A 10099-nucleotide genomic window follows, 5' to 3' on the forward strand; every position below is an offset into this window, starting at 1 on the left:
CTCGAAAACTGGGAGAAATAAATGCCTGTGCTTTAAGCCCCCCGTCCGGGGAACTTATTAAGCAGCCTGACAGCAGACAGACATCTAGGTTCCAGCTGAGACAGGAGAAGGGATGCATGAGTGTTGGGGGGCACAGCAGTGATTTCAGATGAGGCTGTGCTTCTCCACCCCCACCCTACACAGGAGGCCTCCGGGGCTCCCTCACACCCATCTTTTGGCTCTGAGGCATCGTCCTTCTCTCCCCACTTCTTTTTTTTTTTGCTGCAAAAAGCTTTATGGTTTCCATTTGGTTAAAGACTTGGGAGAGGCTCCAGGGTGTTAAAAGTCTGCCTAGTGGCTGCAGAGAGGGGCTTCTGGCAGAGGCCCTGACGTTGGGCGGTGGGGGCGGTTTCCTCAAAGGCTGCTGGGCTTCAGAAGCTCCTAGTCATGGTTGAGGGTGAGTCTTTGGAGGAGATATGGGACCAGCCAGCCTGTGGAGGTTGGTCAGGTGGTCCCCATCTTCTAGGACGTGTCCCTCCAGGAAGTCACAGAGGTGGGGCTCTGTGCAAGCAGAACCCATGCCACGCAGATCCAAAAGGGCTTGTTCTGGTGCTTCTCCATGAAAAGGGCGGCTTCCAGAGCATCCGGGGTTTTACCCGACTCGTCTTGAGACGCTTCTGCGGGTTCTGGAAGAGGGAGCGGCTGCAGCGCTGGTTTTGCATTTTCAAGAGATGCTGGGTGCCCTTGCACTTCTCCTTAAGCCATTCGTAGAAAAAGTGGCCCATGCCCTCCAGAGCCACGTCGTTGTGGTCAGAAGAGAAGCCCAGAGAGAGGTTGGTGTAGGAGGCCGGCAGAGGTGTGTTGACCAGGTGGTTGACAGTGGCCTCCACCTCAGTGGAATAATTCTGACGAATCTGGGAACTCGTGGTTGATTGGTAATGGGCATGTGTACATGCTAAGTTGCTGCAGTTGTGTCTGACTCTTTGTGACCCCATGGACCGTAGCCCACCAGGCTCCTCTGTCCATGGGATTTCCCAGGCAAGAATACTGGAGTGGGTTTCCATGCCCTCCTCCAGGGGATCTTCCCGATCCAGGGATCAAACCTGCATCTCTTATGTCTCCTGCATTGGCAGGCAGGTTCTTCACCACTAGCGCCACCTGGGAAGCCCTGGTAATAGGGTGGTGGTTATTGTTCAGTCGTTCAGTGGTGTCCGACTCTTTGCAACCCCATGGACTGCAGCACGCCAAGCTTCTCTCCTTCATCATCTCCTGGAGCTTGCTCAAACTCACGTCCATTGAGTTGGTGATAGGAGTTAAGCTCAAAAAATGGTGTTGGCTGGCCCTGGTGATGGTGGAAAACTGAGCGGCTGATTCTGAAGCTTGCGTCTGCAAAGAAGGATGGAGAGTGGTTAGAGCCTGCAGCGAGGGGCGTCCCCGGATCTGCTCCGTCCGAGCACCGCTGAAGCAAGAGACAGATCCTCGGGGCCGCTGAGCGTGCTGCCTCTCTCAGTTCTCGAAGACTCAGCTCCTACGAAACACAGTGAGTGTGGACGTGAACCTGGGGGTCCTTTAGGAAACACCCACCCCGCACATGTCCCAGGATGCTGCAGCCGCAGTCGCCTCCAAAGGTGCCCAGACATGTGTGTGCGACACACACACACGCGTGCGTGCCCATGTGCTTACACTCATGCCAATATGTCATCTATTAAAATTCCAGTTTTACAGACTTGCTTTAAAATTGCCCAAAGGACATGGAAAATAGCCCTGCTTTGAAGATGTGTGCATGTTGGAAGAGCGGTCTCAGCCCACATCTGGTTTTCGGGTCTCTGGACTGAGCAGGGGTGGGGGGGCTGGCTCTGGGCCTCCTGCATTCTGGTTGGAGGGCGGTGGGCTGGTTTCGGGGTGTGTTCATCGCCTGGACACCCCCTCCTCTGCCAGTACGTGCCCTGGGTGGGGGCTTGCTCTGGCCTGGGGCTGGCAGGGGGCAGCAGGTACTGAGGCTCAGGCCTGAGAGGGAGGGGCCTGGGAGGGGCCCTTGGGGGCTGGCGGACGGGGCAGTCAGGGGCAGGGTCAAGTGTCACCGCACAGCACTCTCCTTCTCTGGGCGTCCCTGCTCCGCACACTCGGGAGCCCTGCTGGTTGGCCTGCCTTGGCGGACAAACACTTTACCCCTAGAGAGCAGCCCCTTCAGCCTCCTCCAGCCCTGCCCAGCCTCTGAGGCCAGTTCTCCCCACGATTCATTGGGCAGAAGAGGGGCAGGGAATGGACACGGAAGCACAGTCCTGGACAAGGGAACGGGGGTTCTGCTTGTTCCCTGTGCCCCAGCCTCTCTCTGTCTACTGAGGACAAGCTCAGGAGGGATGCTCTGAGGAGGGACCAGGGGCCTACTGGGGAGCCCACCAAGGCTGCAGGGAAGCTGCCACCTGGCAGGGGCACTGTGCCACCCCCTGCCCCACCGTGAACACCTCCCGGAGTGGCAGGCCTGAGCTACAGGACCCCGGGCAGGGCAGACACATGTTGGGCTAGTCCAGAGTGGCTTCCTGGAGGAGGCTGGATTGAAACTGGACCAATAGGAAGAGCCACAGGCTGAGGGGGCTTCCCCCAGTGGCTCAGCAGGCAAAGAATCCGCTTGCCATGCAGTAAACACAGGGGACGCGGGTTTGATCCCTGAGTTGGGAAGATCCCCTGGAGAAGGAAATGGCAGTCACTCCAGGATTCTTGCCTGGAGAATCCCATGGACAGAGGAGCCTGGCGGGCTCCAGCGCATGGGGTTGCAAAGAGTCAGACACGACTAAAGACTAATCACACACACAACAGGGCGAGGCCTCCTCTCAGAGGTGGCCAGGACACGTGCTCTGCCCTGGCCCGTGCGGGGCTCCTTCTGCCCACTCCACCACCCCAGCCCCGCTCCCCCCGAGGCCCGCTGTCTCGCAGCTTTCTGCGGCCAAAGCACTGGTCCCTCTGCACCCCATCTCTTCCACAGCATGCGGGGAAGTGCCTCCTCTGAGGCTGTCACCCAGGTGACTTCAGTTCAGAACCAACACTGTTGGCAGCCTGCCCGTGGCAGCTGCCACTGTGAAGCCCCCTGCCACCCGCTGAGCCCCTGCTGCCCAGGCTTCGCATCTCTAGCGTTCCAGCAGCCCCACCCGTGACACGCTTGTCATCCCTGTAGCAGACAGGACGACCCAGCTGCACAGACGCCCACCGAGTAGCCAGGCCAGCTGCTCTGAAGCTGGGCTCCTTCTGGTGGGGCCGGGAGAACCACATGGATGCCCCCGGAGGGGGGGTCTATGTGCAGGAGTCAGCTTCGCCTTTGGGAACTGGTGGGCCCCACCCCCCTGCAGTGCCCCCTTACGTCCCAGGTGCGTTTCATCACTTCTCCTGCCCCAGGTCTGCCTCACAGATGCCAGCAGGGTGATGGGCATGCCAACAGTGCTGCCGTGAAGAGTTTCACAGTAAAGGGCCCCGACAGGGACTCCTGGGCGAGGGGGGTGGGTTCGTCCAACCAGCCTGGGCTGGGCTGCCTGGCAAAGACAACTCTGAGCCTGGTCTTAAAAGAGGGACAGAGAGACAAGGAGAGAAAGGGGGATCCAGGGAGAGCCTGGGCCAAGGCAGTGGGGTTGATGTTAGAACCTCTCCTTGTCCAGCCCTGGTCCCCAGGGGTTCACAAGATAAAGCCAGGTTTCCTCTGGGACCACCAGCCCTAACCCCCACCCCCACGGCTTTAGGGGATTTAGGGGTGGGGGCTTTGGGGTGGAGGCAGCCTGGAGGTCAGCATGAGGAGGCTGGGAACCAGTAAGGCTCAGGGGTTCAGGTTGGGTGCCTGGGGACCCCTCCCAGGCTGGGGGCTCCTCTACGTTAATCCCCAGAAGGTTCTTGAGTTCCCCAGCCTGGCCGGGTGGGCCCCTTCAGGAGCCAGGCTGGGCTGGGTGGGAGGCGTTGTGCTACGGCGAGGACAGATGTTTCCAGTTTGAGGGCTCAGTTGTCATAAATTGTTTGTTCCCCACCAAACCCTGTTTTCTATTAAGTTGACTCTGGGAGATGAAGGAGCCGCCATTTGCCCATGTAGGTTGTATGTAGGAGCCCTGGTGAGGAAGTGGCTGTGGGTCCGTCCACCCCGCATACATCTTGACCTTAAACAGGCCCTTGTCCTGAGAACGGTCCCCTAGCTCCCTGGCAGTCTCATTCAAATGAAAGGTTTGAGAGCTGGGACTCAGGAGACCTCTGGATGGGGGTTCTGTCTTTCCTCTCTGTCCCTGATCATAGTCTACTGTTGGGTACCCTTCCACCCCCGGCTCCTATTTCCTTCTTCCTAAAAGAGACTGATTTACATTCCGGTATTCACTCCCCCTTATACAGCTGATCCATCCGGGTTCCAGATCCTGATTAGTTTGATAATGACGGTGGAAACCTCTCCTTGCCAACAATGCTATAGGAAAAGGCGTGGGAAGGAGGCCTGGGCTGGAAATGTGAGGGGACCTCTGGAAGAGAAGACCCAAGCTGTGTCCTAGATGAGATCATGCCTTAATGCAACATCAGGAACTGTGGCAGCCCTCTTGTGACTATGAGGTAAACCAGGCAGAGGGTGTCAAAGGTACAGATGGGCAGAGAGGCTGGGTCCTTTAGATGGCATTGGGCTGCTGCATGAGCCCTCTCTGAGACTTCTTATCATGTGAAATAATACTAGCTATTATTTATTGAGTGCTTACAATGTTCTAGAAGCTGTGCTAAATGCTTGCATATTCAACAAGTGTTTCTTGAGGTCAGGTTCTTGTTAAAGGTATGGGATACAGACATGCAGAAATCAGACATAAATCCCTGACTCAGAGAATTTAGATTCTCTATGCTTTAAGTATTATCTCACTTAAGATTCAAACAACTGCATGAGGTAAAGTGACAGATGCCACAGTTTGGTTCAAGCACACGCCCACCTCTGTGGACTGGGCTTTCCTGACAGGGGTTGGAGAGCAAGGGGCTTCATTTTCTAGGCTCCCCTGCAGCCAGGGTTCTGCAAGCACCAGGCTTTCCCCAAGTGCACCGGCTGAGACGTGGGTGGGAGAGAGCATGGGGAGGTGGCAGGTACAGGCATTCAGGCAAAGTGGTGGCACGGGTTCCTCTGGGGCAGCTGTGGGAAGAGTTTAGTGACTGGTCTCTAAGCTGCGTGGAGGGGTGCTGAGTGCTGGGTGGGGTAGCAGTCAGGCTGCCTCTCAATCCTGCGGAGCAACTGGCTATTTCTCCTGTCTGTGTACGTTAGTTCCCAGCCCAATACCCAGAAATAAATCCTTTTCTGACTAAATTACTTTGGGTATGCTACATAATGGCTGTAAATAACATCACCTAAAATGTACCTTTGAGCTTGAGGAGGTGGTTGGGTGGTAGATGATAAGAATCCACTCACAGGGGGTGAGAAACCAGAGTCTCTTGTTGGGCAGTGGGAAAGTACTAGATCAAGCTGCTTCCTCCAGGACTTAGGAAGGAAGGCCACGCACGGCCAGACATTCATTGGGCTGGGCGCAGGGGCAGGCTGGATGTGGGCTTGTTTTCTTTGAGGGGTGTGTGTGATGCTCTTTGCAGGGAAACAAGACTGCTCGTGGGTGATGGAGACCCACAGGAGAATCCTCCTTTACTCCCTCTGCTGCAATCGCAATGGTGAGCCTTCTAGCTCACGGGTCTAATATGCCTCCACTTACCTAGGGCTTTCATTTCACCCATTTTTGTTTTAAGATTGATCTCTGGGTACTTAATGGAGTTTTAAAAGGCTACTGTAAATGGTACACTTAAAAATGTTCATTTTCTCATTGTTCTTGGTGTATAGAAACATGAAGGATTTTTGCACATGACCTGGCACCCAGAAGCCTTGCTTGTTCTTCCCATTTATTGGTAGATTCTTTTATTTACAATAATCATGTCATCTGCACAAGATGATAGTTTCTTGCCATCTGATCCAATCTTTTAAAAAAGATATTGCACTGGGCTAAGACTTCAGGTACTATTGGCCCCCAATACACAGTGAAATATTTTTAAATTTATTTAAAATTTTTTAAATTTTAAATAAATAAAAAATAAATTAAAAATTATTTAAATAAATTAAAAATTATTTAAAATTTATTTTAAAATTTTAATCCTTTAATTAATTAAATTAAATTTATTTATTTTGGGCTGCACTGTGTCTTTGTTGCTATGCACGGGCTTTCTCTAGTGGCATCGAGCAAAGGCTACTCTTTAGCTATGGTGCATGGGCTTCTCAGTGTAGCGGCTTCTCTCGCTGCAGAGCACGGGCTCTCGGATGTGTGGGCTTCAGCAGTTGCAGTGCATGGGCTTAGTTGCCCCATGGCATGTGAGATCTTCCCAGACCAGGGATTGAACTCGTGTCCCCTGCACTGGCAGGCGGATTCTCAACCACTGGACCACTAGGGAAGCCCCACAGGGAAACTGAAAGAAGGTTACAGTGGACACTGTATACCCACCATCTAGATCCTACCATTCTAGATTTCACCAAGGTTACCATACTAGCTTTACTACACATCTTTCCATCCTTCTATTCTTCCACGAATCCATTTTTTTTTCCTTTTGGTGATGCATTTCAAAGTAGCAGCACAAACCAGTATAATTTCCCCTTGTACTGTGGCATGCGTATCAGCATCTAGTATCTTTTGAATGGTACTATAATTTGAATGATATCTAGTATCATTTTGAATGGAAGTGTTAAATGGAACATAGTTTTCTAGCTCCTGATCTTAGAAGGAAAATTTTGATACTTTAAGTATGATGTGTTTGCTGTAGGTTTTTTGTAGATAACTTTATCAGATGGATATTTCCTTATTTTTCTAGCTTGCTAAACATATCACTCAATGATTGTTGAATTTTTTCAAAAAAATGTTGTCCACATCTGTTATCATTTACTTTTCTTTTTATTCTGTTAATGTGAATGACTTTGGTTTTTGAATGATAAGCCCAATTTAATCATGATGTATTTAAAAATATTTTCTGTTATTTATTTTGGCTGTGCTGGGTCTTTGCTGCAATGCACAGGCTTAGTTGTGGTATGTGGGATCTCAGTTCCCTGACCAGGGATCGAACCTGGGCCTCCTCTATTGGGAGGAGGACCAGGTGGTCTTATCCACTGGACCACCAAGTAAGTCCCAATCATGATGCATTTTTATGTAGTGCTAGTTTCTATTTGCTAATGAATAGACCTTTTTTAGCTGTGATGATGAGAAAGATTGACCTGTAATTTTAGTTTCTTATACTGTTAATCATATTTTTGGTATCTAAGGTTACACTTAGATAAACATTTTGGCATAATGTTTTCAACATTCAGAAAATGAAGATCATAGCATCTGGTCCCATCACTTCATGGGAAATGGGGAAACAGTGGAAACAGTGTCAGACTTTATTTTTTGGGCCTCCAAAATCACTGCAGATGGTGACTGCAGCCATGAAATTAAAAGACGCTTACTCCTTGGAAGGAAAGTTATGACCAACCTAGATAGCATATTGAAAAGCAGAGACATTACTTTGCCAACAAAAGTCCGTCTAGTCAAGGCTATGGTTTTCCCTGTGGTCATGTATGGATGTGAGAGTTGGACTGTGAAGAAAGCTGAGCGCCAAAGAATTGATGCTTTTGAACTGTGGTGTTGGAGGAGACTCTTGAGAGTCCCTTGGACTGCAAGGAGATCCAACCAGTCCATTTTGAAGGAGATCAGCCCTGGGATTTCTTTGGAAGGAATGATGCTAAAGCTGAAACTCCAGTACTTTGGCCACCTCATGCGAAGAGTTGACTCGTTGGAAAAGACTCTGATGCTGGGAGGGACTGGAGGCAGGAGGAGAAGGGGACGACAGAGGATGAGATGGCTGGATGGCATCGCTGACTCGATGGACGTGAGTCTGAGTGAACTCTGGGAGTTGGTGATGGACAGGGAGGCCTGGCGTGCTGCAATTCACGGGGTCTCGAAGAGTCGGACATGCCTGAGCGACTGAACTGAACTGAACTGAACTGAAGGTTATGCTTGTCTCATAAAATCAATTTGGAGGTTTTCTATTTTCTGGAAGAGTTTGTGCAAGATTGGCTTTTATTTCTCTCTTAGATGTCTAATTGAATTCACTAGTGAAGCCATCTGGACCTGCAGATTTCCTTGTGAAGCGATTTTAAATTATGGCTTCAATTTAGGCAAGAGATAAAGGATGATTCCAGTTTTCAAGATCCTCTGATGTCAGTTTTACCTATTTTTTAAAATTAATTTTTATTAGAGTATAGTTGCTTTACAATGTTTCTGCTGTACAGCACAGGAAATCAGCCATATGTATACATATACCTCCTTTTTCTTAGACTTCCTTCCCATTTAGGTCACCACAGAGCACTGAATAGAATTCCCTGTGTTACTCAGTAGGTTTTCATTAATTATCTATTCTATGCATATTATCAGTTGTGTATATACGTTAACCCAGTCTCCCAATTCATCCCACACTGATGTCAGTTTTAGAGAGCTTTTTTTTTTTTTCCAAAAAAAGAAATTTGTTCATTTAATCCAAAGTTTAAAAACAGCTTTATTGAGGCATAATTGACATACAAAAACTGCACATGTGTTAAGTGCATGATTTTATTAGTTTTCATATACATATGCATATTAAAAAGCAGAGACATTACTTTGTCAACAAAGGTCCGTCCAGTCAAGGCTATGGTTTTTCCAGTGGTCATGTATGGATGTGAGAGTTGGACTATAAAGAAAGCTGAGCGCAGAAGAATTGATGCTTTTGAACTGTGGTGTTGGAGAAGACTCTTGAGAGTCCTTTGGACTGCAAGGAGATCCAACCAGTCCATTCTAAAGGAGATCAGTCCTGGGTATTCATTGGAAGGACTGATGTTGAAGCTGAAACTCCAATACTTTGGCCACCTGATGCTCATTTGAAAAGACCCTGATGCTGGGAAAGATTGAGGGCAGGAGGAGAAGGGGATGACAGAGGATGAGATGGTTGGATGGCATGACCGACTCAATGGACATGAGTGTGAGTAAACTTCGAGAGTCGGTGATGGACAGGGAGGCCTGGCGTCCTGCAATCCATGGGGTGGCAAAGAGTCGGACACGACTGAGCAACTGAACTGAACTGAACTGAATGCAGGCCTGAAACATCACTCCATCTATATTTAAAATTGATGAGCATCTATAATATCCTCTTACATGTTTTAATGTGTGCCTAAGCTGAACGAATTCACCAGTTTTTGACTTCTGAGACTATTTTCCTGTCCCTCCCCCACCCTTCCACCTGTTCTCCTTCCTTCCTCATCAATCTTGTTACAGGGTTGTCAATCCTTTTAAAGAACGAACTTTTCACTTTCTTGATTCCCTTTATCGTTTATTTGTGTTCTACATTTTGGCTTTTATTTCTGGGTTTCATTTGCTTTATAAAAAAATTTCTAGGTGGTTGCTTCAGTTCAGTTCAGTTCAGTCACTCAGTCATGTCCGACTCTTTGCCACCCCATGGACTGCATCACCAACTCCTGGAGCTTACTCAAACTCATGCCCATCAAGTCAGTGATTCCATCCAAACACCTCATCCTCTGTCGTCCCCTTCTCCTCCTGCCTTCAATCTTTCCCAGCATCAGGTGGTTGCTTAGATAATTGATTTTCAGCCTTTCTTCTATTCTGTGTGTATGTGTTAGTCACTCAGTCATGTCTGACTCTTTGCAACCCCATGAGTCCACCAGGCTCCTCTGTCCATGGAATTTTCCAGGCAAGAATACTCGAGTGGGTTGCCATTTCCTTCTTCAGGGGATCCTCCCAACCCAGGGACTGAACCCAGGTCTCCAGGATTGCAGGTAGATTCTTTACCATCTGAGCCACCAGGGAAGTCTTCTATTCAACATATACAATTAAAGATATAAATTTATGAGCATAGTTTTAGTTGCAACTCACAAGTTTTCTTAAGTTTGAATACGTAGTATTTTCATTATTTGGTTTGAAATATTTCAAATTACCTTTGTGATTTATTCTTTGACAGATGGGTTATTTAGAAATGCGTTTAACTGTTTAACTTCCAAATTTGTTGTTGTTCAGTCGCCAAGTCCTGTCCAACTCTTTGCCAACTCCATGAACTGCAGCACGCCAGGCTTCCCTGTCCT

At 49.1% G+C, this 10099-nt stretch overlaps 1 pseudogene; it reads right to left on the minus strand.

Moving 5' to 3' along the window:
- Positions 1-424: 424 nt before the first annotated feature.
- On the minus strand, positions 425-2495 carry LOC129636039 (ferritin light chain-like; annotated as a pseudogene).
- Positions 2496-10099: the final 7604 nt, after the last annotated feature.

Source organism: Bubalus kerabau, chromosome 21 (genome assembly GCF_029407905.1).
Source record: "Bubalus kerabau isolate K-KA32 ecotype Philippines breed swamp buffalo chromosome 21, PCC_UOA_SB_1v2, whole genome shotgun sequence".
In the NCBI taxonomy this organism is placed as follows: domain Eukaryota; kingdom Metazoa; phylum Chordata; class Mammalia; order Artiodactyla; family Bovidae; genus Bubalus; species Bubalus kerabau.